The sequence below is a fragment of the Tursiops truncatus genome, chromosome 9, assembly GCF_011762595.2.
Source record: "Tursiops truncatus isolate mTurTru1 chromosome 9, mTurTru1.mat.Y, whole genome shotgun sequence".
NCBI lineage: Eukaryota > Metazoa > Chordata > Mammalia > Artiodactyla > Delphinidae > Tursiops > Tursiops truncatus.
The window spans coordinates 59,893,259-59,905,282 of record NC_047042.1 but is presented as its reverse complement, the minus strand read 5'-3'; the positions used below and the strand labels follow the sequence as shown (position 1 = coordinate 59,905,282).

The 12,024-nt window shown below is 39.1% G+C and overlaps 1 long non-coding RNA gene across 1 annotated transcript in view; it reads left to right on the top strand.

The window, feature by feature from the left end:
- LOC109549318 (uncharacterized) overlaps positions 1–12,024 on the top strand; it is a 66,191-nt gene that overhangs the window by 52,444 nt on the left and 1,723 nt on the right. The window lies entirely within an intron of this gene.

Below are 12,024 nucleotides of genomic sequence, written 5' to 3'. Positions count from 1 at the left end.
GTCCATTGACAGATGAATGCATAAAGAAGATTTGAGATATATATATATTATATATATATATAATGGAATACTACTCAGCCATTAAAAAAGATAATGCCATTTGCAGCAACATGGATGCAACTAGAGATCATCATACTAAGTGAAGTAAGTCAGAAAGAGAAATGTACTGAGGATGCCAAGACGTCAGCCTTGGAAAGGTCATATCTAGTATATTTAACCACAAATAATGCTCTTAAACTCTAGGGTATATACTCATGGGTTTGTGATTCCCAGTGTGAAGTCACTAAGGATTCTACAACCTGGACATCCAGTCCCACTGGAGATTTATAAACCTAGGGCTCAGTAAAAAGCTTTGGAAGCACAGAGCTCTGAAAGTGGGTAGCTACTCAAGTTCCTATACAAGACTTTTAGATTAAGATCTGTGATTAGGATATAACAGTTTAACATTTGGCTCCTTTTATTACTTCTTTCCTTTGTATGGGTCAAGGTATTAGACTGTAAAATAAATGCCGTGGTTGTTTTTGCCTTTCTCTCAGCTGTCTTCTTTCCCATAAACTCTTTGAACGCCCTTATTTACCTGTCTCCAACAATTGTAGTGGCTGCCAATTTTTCCAACAAGTGGTTTTACCATCTGTCTTCAGACTCCTTTAATAAGACCTGCTAACATACATCCATATGTCTTCACTGAACCTAGGCCCCCAACCGTTAGCTGCTGTTCCTAAAATGTACAAAGGCCTCAAAGGAATCCAAGGAATATGAGGGATAAAGAGACATGAGACTAATTCTCCTGATTAGGTGTAGGCCGACTAGGAAACTGGATACAAATGGTTCCAAATTTTTAAATTATATTTGTAATTATTCTATTTCTTGAGCACTTCCAATATGTGTTCAAATATTACTATAAACTGTTATCTCAAACCAACATCTAGTGGATGATACCACATCAAGAAGACACAAAATTCTTCGTGGTCAACCACGGACGTTGATCTGAATTTGACCACAAAAAGGGAGTAAGTATTTATAATAAGTCCTAGCTCGACTATGGTGTAGATACCAAAGGAAGGACATCAGCAGGAAATATGCAAGGTGAACATACCACCTTCCTACTCCACAGTTGAGTCACAAGATTTCTTGGAAAAATGACGAGTAACTAAAATTACCTTCCCTGGTAATAATGCAGTCTGCTTGGGTGCAAATTGCCCTCTTGATAGTTTTAGCCAATCAGCACACCCAAGGACAAAACAAAACAAAACGTTTTGTCATTTCTCCCCTGACTGAGAGTGTTCCCTCCATAAACCCTGTTTTGTCTATTGGATGGCAATCTGTATACAACTGATCTCCCTTATAGATGAGTAAATGTCAGCTGTGCTTTAAATTAATGTCTCTGAGATGTTCTTTAACAAGGGTGATGTCAACATCCAAGATAGGGAATAAAAGCAGGGAAGTTAGTCTGGAAAGGGGTTAACGTTTGGAACATGCCGAGTTTGTGGTACTTGTAAAGGACATACAGGTGATAAGCAATTAATTAAAGGAAAGATGGAGGCTGAAGCAGAAATTAGAGGTGATTAACACAGATGTGGTACGGAAGATTTTGTAATAGATTACCCAGTAGTGCATAATGTTAAAATGGTGAGTCACCACTGTCTGAGAGGAAGAAATTTTCTTCTATCCTTCTAGGTTCTTCTGGTTGGTCTAAGAATTAAATTGACATGAGACAGATTAACAGGAGAAAATCAAACAAAGGTTTAATAACATGTATACATGGGAGAGCCCAGGAAAACTGAACAACTCTCATAAATGACTGAAACCTTCACCTTAAATACCTCTTTTAGCTAAAGACAAAAGAGGATGTTGGGGGTTGTTGTTTCGGACCTCAGAGGAGAAGAAGGCAATTTATGTGAAGAGGGAAAAGCAAGTGTTTGGTAAACAAATGTTTGCTGGGCCACAGAGAGACAATGGGACACAGAGAGAGAAATTCTAACAAACAGACTTTGCTAGCTTCCTCCCTGTCTATACACCTAGTTCACACTATAGTTCTCTATGGTGATAGTTCCTTTCCTGGAACAGGTCCTCTGTCTACATTCTTTAGGCAGTTAGGGGGCCAGCCAGAGGTTCTTCATGAGTCTTTTGGGCCTTGATTGTTTTCATCTCGAAATAATCCACATGCCAAAGAGATACTTTGGGGTGGCAAATTTTGCTCTCCTACACCAACAAATTAACTACGCCACCACCACTGAGGGATGTCTGAAGAAGAGGAGCAGGCAAAGAAGACGGACTGAGCCATGCAATGAAATTAAGGAGGAGCAAAGAAATTTATTTGATCACATACAAAGTGCCATTGCTTTTAAGACATCTCTATTTCAGAAATGTTGAAAATTGAGCATCTTAGCATTGATGAAATACAGCAGAATGTGGGCTGAAGAGGAGGCATTGGATTTGGAAATTAGGGAGTCATTGGTTAATCCATTTCACTGAGTTGGTAAGTGCAGAACTGGATGGCTGTGAGTTGCAGCAAATGGGAGTGTGGAAGTAGGAACTATTTGCTGACCACTACTTAACAAATGGGAAGATGTGATGAAGCTTGAAAGAGGCAGGACACAAATGAAGGTAATTTTTGTATGAAGAAGAACTGAGCCTCTTTGAAAGTTAAGAAGCAGCTGATGGAGAGGTAGAGACCAAAGGTCCATGTTGGGCAGGATAGAGTAGATTAGTGGAGAGGGGTACAGCTGTGGAGTCAGTCGGGGCTGGGTTTAAGTAGTCACTTTTCTACTTACTAGTTATCTGACACTGGACGTTTCAATTAGACCTTCTGAGCCTTGGTCTACTCATTTGTAACAGCAGGGTAATCATTCCCCTACTTCATGGAGTTGTATGTATTAAGTGAGATTATCCACTTAATGAAGCTTTTGGCACAGTGGCCAGGACGTATTAAATGCTCAATAAATGAGGTCTACTGTTAAGAGATTAAGAAAGAACATAACTGATTAGCCAAATGCAGGTGGGAAAGGATGGAATCAAGTTCATAGGTGGAGGAATTAGCCCTGAAAAGGAGGAGGGATCCCTATGTGGTGGTACTAAAAGATGTACATAAACTCTTTGATCCCCTTTCCTTCAAAAAATGGACCCTAATTACCCTCCCCTTGAGTGTAGGTAGTACTTGGTGAATCATCTCTAACTAATAGAATGTGGTGGGAGTGACAGTATGCAACTTTGAGAGTAAGTTATAAAAGGTGTTGTGGCCGCCATACTTGTTCTTTGGATTACTCAGTCTGGGGGAAGCCAGCTGATATTTCATGAGAACATGCAAGCATTTCAGTGGAGAGGCCCATGTGGTAAGGGATTCAGGCCTTCTGCCAACAGCCAGCTGAGTGATCCATCTTGGAAGTTGGTCTTCTAGCCCCAGTTAAGCTTTCACATGAGTGTAGCCCGAGCTGACCTCTTAACTGCAACCTCATGAAGGACCCTGAGCCAGGCTCTCCCAATTAAGCTACTTCAAAATTCCTGACTCATGGGACCTCTGAGATAATAAGCATACTTTTAAGCTACTAAATCTAGGGATGACTTGTTACACAGCAATAGAAAACGAACACTCCCTCTTTCTCTGAGACAGAAAGTGGAGAATGATGGGTGAGGACAGGCATGATATGGAAAGGAGAAAAGGTAGGTGCCTGATGGTCTCTATTTTCTCTTAAGATTAAAATACAAGTCATGTTATTTGCTGACCATGAGGTAGCTTGATGAGACTGGCAGAAGAGACAGGCAGAAAATAGGCAAGGGAATCTACTAGGAACACAAGTAAGATTAATGATTCCCTTTCGTGCCTCTCTTCCTTTATGCCAAACGCAACCACAGAAATCACACTTGATATTGGAACTAGATCAGCCCCCATGCACTGACCCTTCATCTCAAGTGTGAAATTCAGAGGCATTGCAGCCTGTCTGAGCCAGCCCCAGAGACTGCCTGTTTGGTCAAACTGCTAATGAGTGAGTTCAGGGCTGAGGATGGCTCAGGTTCATCTTGGGAAAGTACTCCCTGCTGTCAAGAATGATTAGCCACAGCTGTATAGAGCCTAACATATTATTTATGAAGAGGGATAGACTATCAGAGGGAAATATTATAAGAGAAAAATCGACAGGCCTTATGGATTCTGCCACAAGCATATTGCAGTAAAGGGAAAGCCCTACAGTCTTTTAAATATCTCATTTGTATTATTCTTTCATCCTTGGTCCATTTTCCCTCTGCCCCTCCTCTCTGGTTATTAGCAAGGGAGCCCTGGGAATTCTCCTGACTTAGCCAGCTATCAATCTTTATCACAGAACAAGGTGGAGCTCCAGCACATAGAAGAGGCCAGGTTAAGGCTGCCCTCTCCCAGTTATACCACCTTATAGCCTTGGTCTCTTTAAACCCTAAAGGCCCACCAGGAATTGAATCACTGTGTCTCCTTACAGAATGACAGTTCCTGCTCTCCTTGGGAGCTTAACTTCGCTTTGTACTGATTCTGTTTGCAAACTGGGAAACTTAAACTGTATTGCAAAACTGGTACCTTTTCTACATTACACAATACATTCAATTCATTCATTCATCCTTTCACTCAGTTATTCAATTATTTAGCAACTCATTATTGAGTGCCTACTCAATAATGGGACCGGGGGCTTCCCTGGTGGCGCAGTGGTTGAGAGTCCGCCTGCCGATGCAGGGGACACGGGTTCGTGCCCCGGTTCGGGAAGGTCCCACGTGCCGCGAAGCGGCTGGGCCCCTGAGCCATGGCTGCTGAGCCTGCGCATCTGGAGCCTGTGCTCTGCAACGGGAGAGACAACAGCAGTGAGAGGCCCGCGTACCGCCAAAAAAAAAATAATAATAATGGGACCGGCACGTACTAAGTGTTGGGAATAAAAAGATGAATACTATGTTCTTGAGGAGTGGCAAAATGGCCTGCTGGCACATATATTTATTGAGTATCACTCAATAAATTTGTGCTGAATGAATGATAATTCCTGCCCTCTATGGGCATCCTAGTCTAGTAGGGGGAGGGAAGCATGTTAACAAGTAATTACAATGGTTTTAGTGCAATAGTAAAGGAATAATTCCAGTATTATAAGTATAGAGGACTGTATCTACCTGGAAGTTAGGGATGGTTTGATAAAGGAAGTAACATTTGTTTGATCTTGAAGAACAAATAAGAGTTTTTCCAGGAAAGGAATGTAGGAAAAGTCTTTGAATGCAGCCCCAAATTCACAGGTCTTATTTTTAGCAGGATTCTTTTCACTCCAATCTAATCCTAATTTGCTAATATAAATATTAATCAATATTTTGCTGGGTTTCAATCTTTTGAGTTTATTTTTGCTTTTGTTCCCTAGGCAATGACCGGTTGGCAAAGTTAGATGCAAAACAATTATAGAGAAGAGATTATTTTTGACAGAGTGGTTGAAATGAATTCAAGGAAAAAAAGATGTATTTTAAGTTTCTTCCTCAGAAATATTTTAATTTATTGTAATTTCTAAGACAGATGGAAGATAGTCTTCCTAAAAATGGTCTCCCTATTACCACTAAACCTTCCTCTCTGACACCTGGCTGAGAACCCAGAAAACACACCTTGTTCGTTGCCAGACCAGTGTTTACTGTTATTTGCTCACTTTGGAGTAGCTTAGGAACCCATCAGATATTGTACACCAGACTGGCAGAAGGACTTGGAACCGCCAAATATAATAACCAAATTGGTCATCATCAGTTCATTAGTGATTATATAGAGAGAAAATTTTTAATTACTTGACAGCATGGAAAATCACATTACACCAGGGAGTAGAACTTGCTAAGTCCACAGATTCCTCCAAATTGGAATTTAGAAAGAACTCTTATTTGCAGCAGAAAACATGAATCAATACTGACACTTCGTAAAATGTTTTAATGACTAAGCTCAAGCATTTTGTCTCAAGAAGCTACTGGCCTAACAACACCTGCCGCTGTTACCAATGCTGATTAGATAATTTCCATGCAGTTGTCTCACCTGTTCTATTAAGCCTGTAAACTGCTTTGACAATCTTAAAGGAATGAACAAGGAACAAAGTAAGAAGGATGGGAAATCGAAAGAGCCAACGAGTCAAATCTCTTTCCAGTTTAATTGAGAATTTTGGATTCTATCACGTTTGCACTCAGCCTTGCCATCAAATTCTTATTTCCAACAGCTTGCAGCCATTACTGCATTTAATAGAGGTTGATGGTTGATGAGTATTTTTATACATAACTGCAGTTTCAGACTGATTCTCAGGTGTTTAACCAGCAAAGCCATGCAACGTTTCGCTGAGTCAGTCCCAGGAGAAAGGGTTATCACCTGCTGAGCCAGGCAGTGGTAAACCAGAGCAGTACAAAGATTTAGAATCTTCCCTTTCTAGCTGACATACCACTGCTTGTCTTCAATTTTCTGGATAATTTAGGATTTTATTTAATATGATTTTTCAAGAACTGAACAATCATCCTAAACAAATCAAGGCCAGACTATTATTAACACAGAGCAGCATTTCCCACACTCTCAGTACTATGCTGTCCACTTCAAAGGGGTTCTGTGACAGAGAAGGTTTGGGAAAGTCAGGAGTAAACAGAGCTCACAAGGTTTCTTTACTACAGGCAGCCCTCAGATTTCTTTGTGTGGTAGCAGACATCATGGATCTCCAGGAGGAAATATAGAATATAGTGGTTTCCAGCTCATTTGACCACAGAAGCTGTTTTGTTTTTTTTTTTTTAATCTGTGTTGGAGTATAATTGCTTCACAATACTGTGTTAGTTTCTGTCGCACAACAAAGTGAATCAGCCATATGCACACACATGTCCCCATATCCCCTCCCTCTTGAGCCTCCCTCCCATCCTTCCTATCCCACCCTCTAGGTCATCACAAAGCACTGAGCCAATCTCCCCGTGCTGTGATGCTGCTTCCCACCAGCCAGCTGTTTTACATTCGGTAGTGTATATATGTTGATGCTACTCTCACCAGAAGATGTTTTTGAATGCAAGACAATCTGATGGGGTTGATGTCCCACAGAGCATACTTTGGGGAATATTGCTGTTCAAGTATACTTGTTATTCTCAAACACTCCACATTGTTAATAGAGCAGTGGACACGCTAAGAAGGATACTCCAGGGAAGGGGCAGCATATTAGTAGTGACTGACTTTCCCTTCCCACAGCATCCACTGACTACCTACTAGGGGCAAGGGTTCTGGCACCATCCCTTTCAAAATAGTAAGGGCCTTGCATTCCTTGAGTGCAGTGCATATGGGAATGGGAGTGACTTATTAGGGAGACATGACAAATCCTTTAACCTCTTCAACCCCACTTCAAATCAAAGGAATTTGATGTCCAAGTTACCTACCAATATTCTGCTGCTACCTCTCACAACCACTAATTAGAAACCCTTGGAAATAAAGTTTTTATTTTTCTATATTTTCTATTGAGGTAAAATTCACATAACATAAAATTAACCATTCAAAATGAACATTTCAGTGGCATGTAATATCCAGTGCATTCACAATGTTATGCAACCACCTCTTTCTAGTTACAAGACAGTTCCAAAATAAAACCTCATACCCATTAAGTTACTCCCCATTCCCCTCTCCCCGCAGCCCTGGTAACCACCAATCACCTTTCTGTTTCTGTGGACTTACCTATTTCATATAAATGGAATCATACAATATGTGACCTTTTGTATCTGGCTTCTTTCAATTACCATAATGTTTTTTAAGATTTACCCACATTGTAGCATGTGGATGTAACATCTACATCATTCCTTTTTTTTTTAATACATCTTTATTGGAGTATAATCGCTTCACAATACTGTGTTAGTTCCTGTTGCACAAAACAGCAAATCAGCCATATGCATACATATATCCCCATGTCCCTTCCCTCTTGAACCTCCCTCCCACCCCCCCTACCCCACTCCTCTAGGGCGTCGCAAAGCACCGAGCTGATCTCCCTGTGCTATGCTGCTGCTTCCCACTAGCTATCTATTTTACATTTGGTAGCACCTGAATGATTTCCCACTGTATGGATATATCACCATGTGTTTATCCATTTATCCCTTGATGGACTTTGGGTTGTTTCCACCTTTTGACTATTGTGAATAGTACTGCTATGAAGGTTCATGTATTTGAATACCTGTTTTCAATTCATTTGGGTATGTACCCTGGAGTGGAATTGTTGGGTCATGGAAATAAAGTTTTGCTACTGCAATTTTGTGGCACCATAAGGCAAATCACACAGTTCATATGATTTAGCTAGCTTGAGACATAGTTTTTATGCATTGGGAAAACATGCATATAAAATGCACTACCCACAGGAAGCTTAGAGAATGACTTACTGAAGCAAGTTTCTTCTCTATACACAAAACATACCTATTTCTCCCATGAATACCGTTCATTTCCAGTGAGCCATTTGAGTTTGTGTTACTCAGCTGTATAGAGTGTCTGTTGTCTTCTCAGCCAATAAGCGTTTAACAAAGACAATAAGTAGAGATGCCTTTTGGTAGCTCTATTATTGGAATGTGTGGGTCCCATGTGAAAGCAGAAATAATAAAGAAGAAAAAAGGTTGACACCAGCACTAGATCAGCTCTTCTGGAAAGATTTTGAAATATCCAGAGTTGTATTATAGTCAGGTAAACCAGCTTCACTTGCATATATGTCTCTGAGAAGAGTTAATTATCAATTAAATATTGTTGAATAGACTGAAAACGTGAAATCCAAGAACGTTAATGGAGCAGAGAACCCAAGCATAGTTCTCACTTTCCAAAAATGTTTCCAAATGCTTAACCTAGGCCTCAGTCCAAAGTCAGTCTTCTTATGGGGACATTAAGAAAAGCTGGGCTCTCATCTAATTACTGTGCATGGTATTAAGAGTTTTCTAAGTTTAAATTTCTTTCTAGGAAGAAAAGAATGAGGTCTATCACCAAGGGAAACATTGGGATTTTCATTTAAGTAAATCTACATTCTAAAATGTTATTACTTAGATTACTCCTATTATTAACAGTAAACACATGCAGCAAAATTTTTTTTTACATTTTAATTTCAGCTGAATTTAAAGTGTTAGAAATAACATGGACATATAAGCTGAGAAAATGAATATATTATGCTGCAGTTTGTCAGACTTTAACATTAACAGTAGTAAATCTTGAGAATGGGTCCTCTGGATCTAATATACCTGTGGTAAGTAACATGGAGATAGCTGAATTGCTGTATATTTCCACGACCTTCTGTAACTGATTTAAGGTTGGCAGTAGGATCTAACAGATCATTATCCTAGAACATATGTGAGACCTTCTTCAATGCCAGATTAGGGAAATGTTCTTGTATCCACTGACATCTCAAAGAGCAAAGAGGGAACATCCAGATAGGCATCGTAAGATTCTACAGCTTTGGGGCCTGCAGAATGAGATCATATCCTTCCATAGAGCAAGGTTGAGTTGATCTGACCTAATTATCTGATTGATGCGTTGAGAGGTAGGCCAACTTGGAAATGTATTTGCTGCATCCATTTTCTGTTTAGGCAATTTATTTAGTCATTAACCTCTTTTTATCCATGTGACATGAGATCTCTAGATATTGACCTAAAATTAAAAATTTTTTTTTTTAAAAAATTTTTAAAAAAAAATTTTTTTAAAAATTAAAAGACTATGTCTTTACCCCCTTGCATCCCTTCATTTCCCCTACATAATTACTGCCCCAGTTCAGGCTTTCATGACCTTGCCTACTGCAGTGAACTTATATCCAGCACTCAGCCATCTCCCCATCCTACCCACTCCCAGGCCATCCTACACACAGCCACAAGAAGGAGTTTCCAAAGGTGCAGGAGAGGGCTCAAAAGCAAAAAAAAAGTCTCCCCTTTGACCACCAAATAGTATGAACTTCTGAGTGAAAATTCAAGGCCCTCCCATCAACTATGCTAATCTCCTTCCAGACTTGTCTCCCATTTCCTGATATAAATCCATTGCTCTATTGAAATTGAACTACTCACCACTCCCCAAACCCACGTCTGTGCTGTCTTCATGTGATTCTCACCCTTAACCCATCTCCACAGAAAAGCAGAGTCCAGATTAAATTTCTATTTTGTGGATATTATATCATATATATAGTTTTATATATATTATTATATATAGAGAATATGTGCTCAAAAATTTTAATGATACAACCAAAAACTTTAAGTCCACTGGATTAAAAGATGGCATTTAGAGGAAATCTGACCTCATTACCTTTATTATCAAGTAATTGAATGCTAGTACTATTATTTCATAGTGTCCTTATAGATATGATAGAGATTGTACTTGAAAGCGAGCTATTAATAACCAGTTATATCTAGACCATGAGGGCTTTACAATGTGAGAAATTTGGGAAGCAACACCCAGTGATGACTTTAGAATCAGATTGCTTAATCTCTGCTTCAGTCATCGCTAACTACAGCCTGGGGAAATTTAGTTGACCTACTGCACATATGTTTCCTCAACTGTAAAATGAGGATATATTAGTAACTTCTGCATAGGACCACTTTCAGGATTAAATGAACTAATATATGTAAGAGTTTAGACCGGCATTTAATAAGCACTTAATGAATGTTAACTAATATTAACCAGGCTTTGGTTAAATTTGTTCTTTTTTTCCTAAGTGTGCTATTTTTTTTTTTTTTTTTTGCGGTACGCGGGCCTCTCACTGTTGTTGTGGCCTCTCCCGTTGCGGAGCACAGGCTCCGGACGCGCAGGCTCAGCGGCCATGGCTCACGGGCCCAGCCGCTCCGCGGCATGTGGGATCTTCCCGGACCAGGGCATGAACCCGTGTCCCCTGCATCGGCAGGCGGACTCTCAGCCACTGCGCCACCAGGGAAGCCCCGTGCTTTGCTTTCTTAAAAAAGTTTAAAATCTTTTCTTAATTTTAAAATTAAAAAAAATATTTATTGAAGTATAGTTGATTTACAATGTTGTGTTAGTTTCAGGTGTTCAGCAAAGTGATTCAGTTATACATACATATATATCTATTCTTTTTCAGATTCTTTTCCCTTATAGGTTATTACAAAATATTGAGTATAGTTCTCTGTGCTATACAGTGGCTCCTTGTTGGTTATCTATTTTGGTTAAATTTGAAAAGACAAAACCTGTTGTTACCTACTGATTCTTGTTGGCCAACAGGGGTCAGTACATGGCAACCAACATGGGGAAGCTAAATAAAATGCTTCACTGGGGTAAGAAAAGATTATCCGTGTCTGAGGAAACATCAATGTTTAACTTCAGAAAATTTTCACAGAATAGTGTTGAGAAAAATCAGTCTCCATAAAATTAAGCAATTAGTGAGAAGTGTAGGAAGAGAAAAGAAGTAAAATACCTTAAAAATAATTAATTAAATAATAAATACATTTTAAATGTTGAAAGCAGTTTAAAACACAGACGCATGTTTTAAATGGTAGTGCTCCGAAGCAGAGACCTTGGGAATTCATGGTGCAATAGAGGGCTATCTTGTCAAGGAAGGCAACTTGCTTACTGAAATGACCAAGTATGTATGTCAAGTTCTGCCTTAATGTTTGGGGGTCAGGAGAAGGTATGAACCTTCCTATTTGCAGATTATACAAAAACAAATTTATTATTGAATGCTTACTATGTCAAGTGCTTTACCTATATCACCATTTTTCTTTTTTGAATTTTTAACATGAAAATATTCAAATACATAGAAAATAATAAAACAAGCATCCATATATGTACTCAGTTTCACATTTAACACTTTCCATATTTTAATTTTTCTGAATTATTTAAAAGTATAGATAGCAAACATTTTACCCCTAAATACACCAATATGTGTATCTAAAAAGAGATTTTTCTACATAAGCACAATGCCATTATCATACCTAATTAAAAAAACAACTGTGTAATATCATCTAATGTTTTAGTCTGTATTCAGATTCTCCAATTGCTCACAAAATATCTTTTATATCTGGTTTATTAAATCAGAACCGAGGACAAGCCATTGTATTTGGTTACGACGTTTCTTAGGTTTCTTTTAA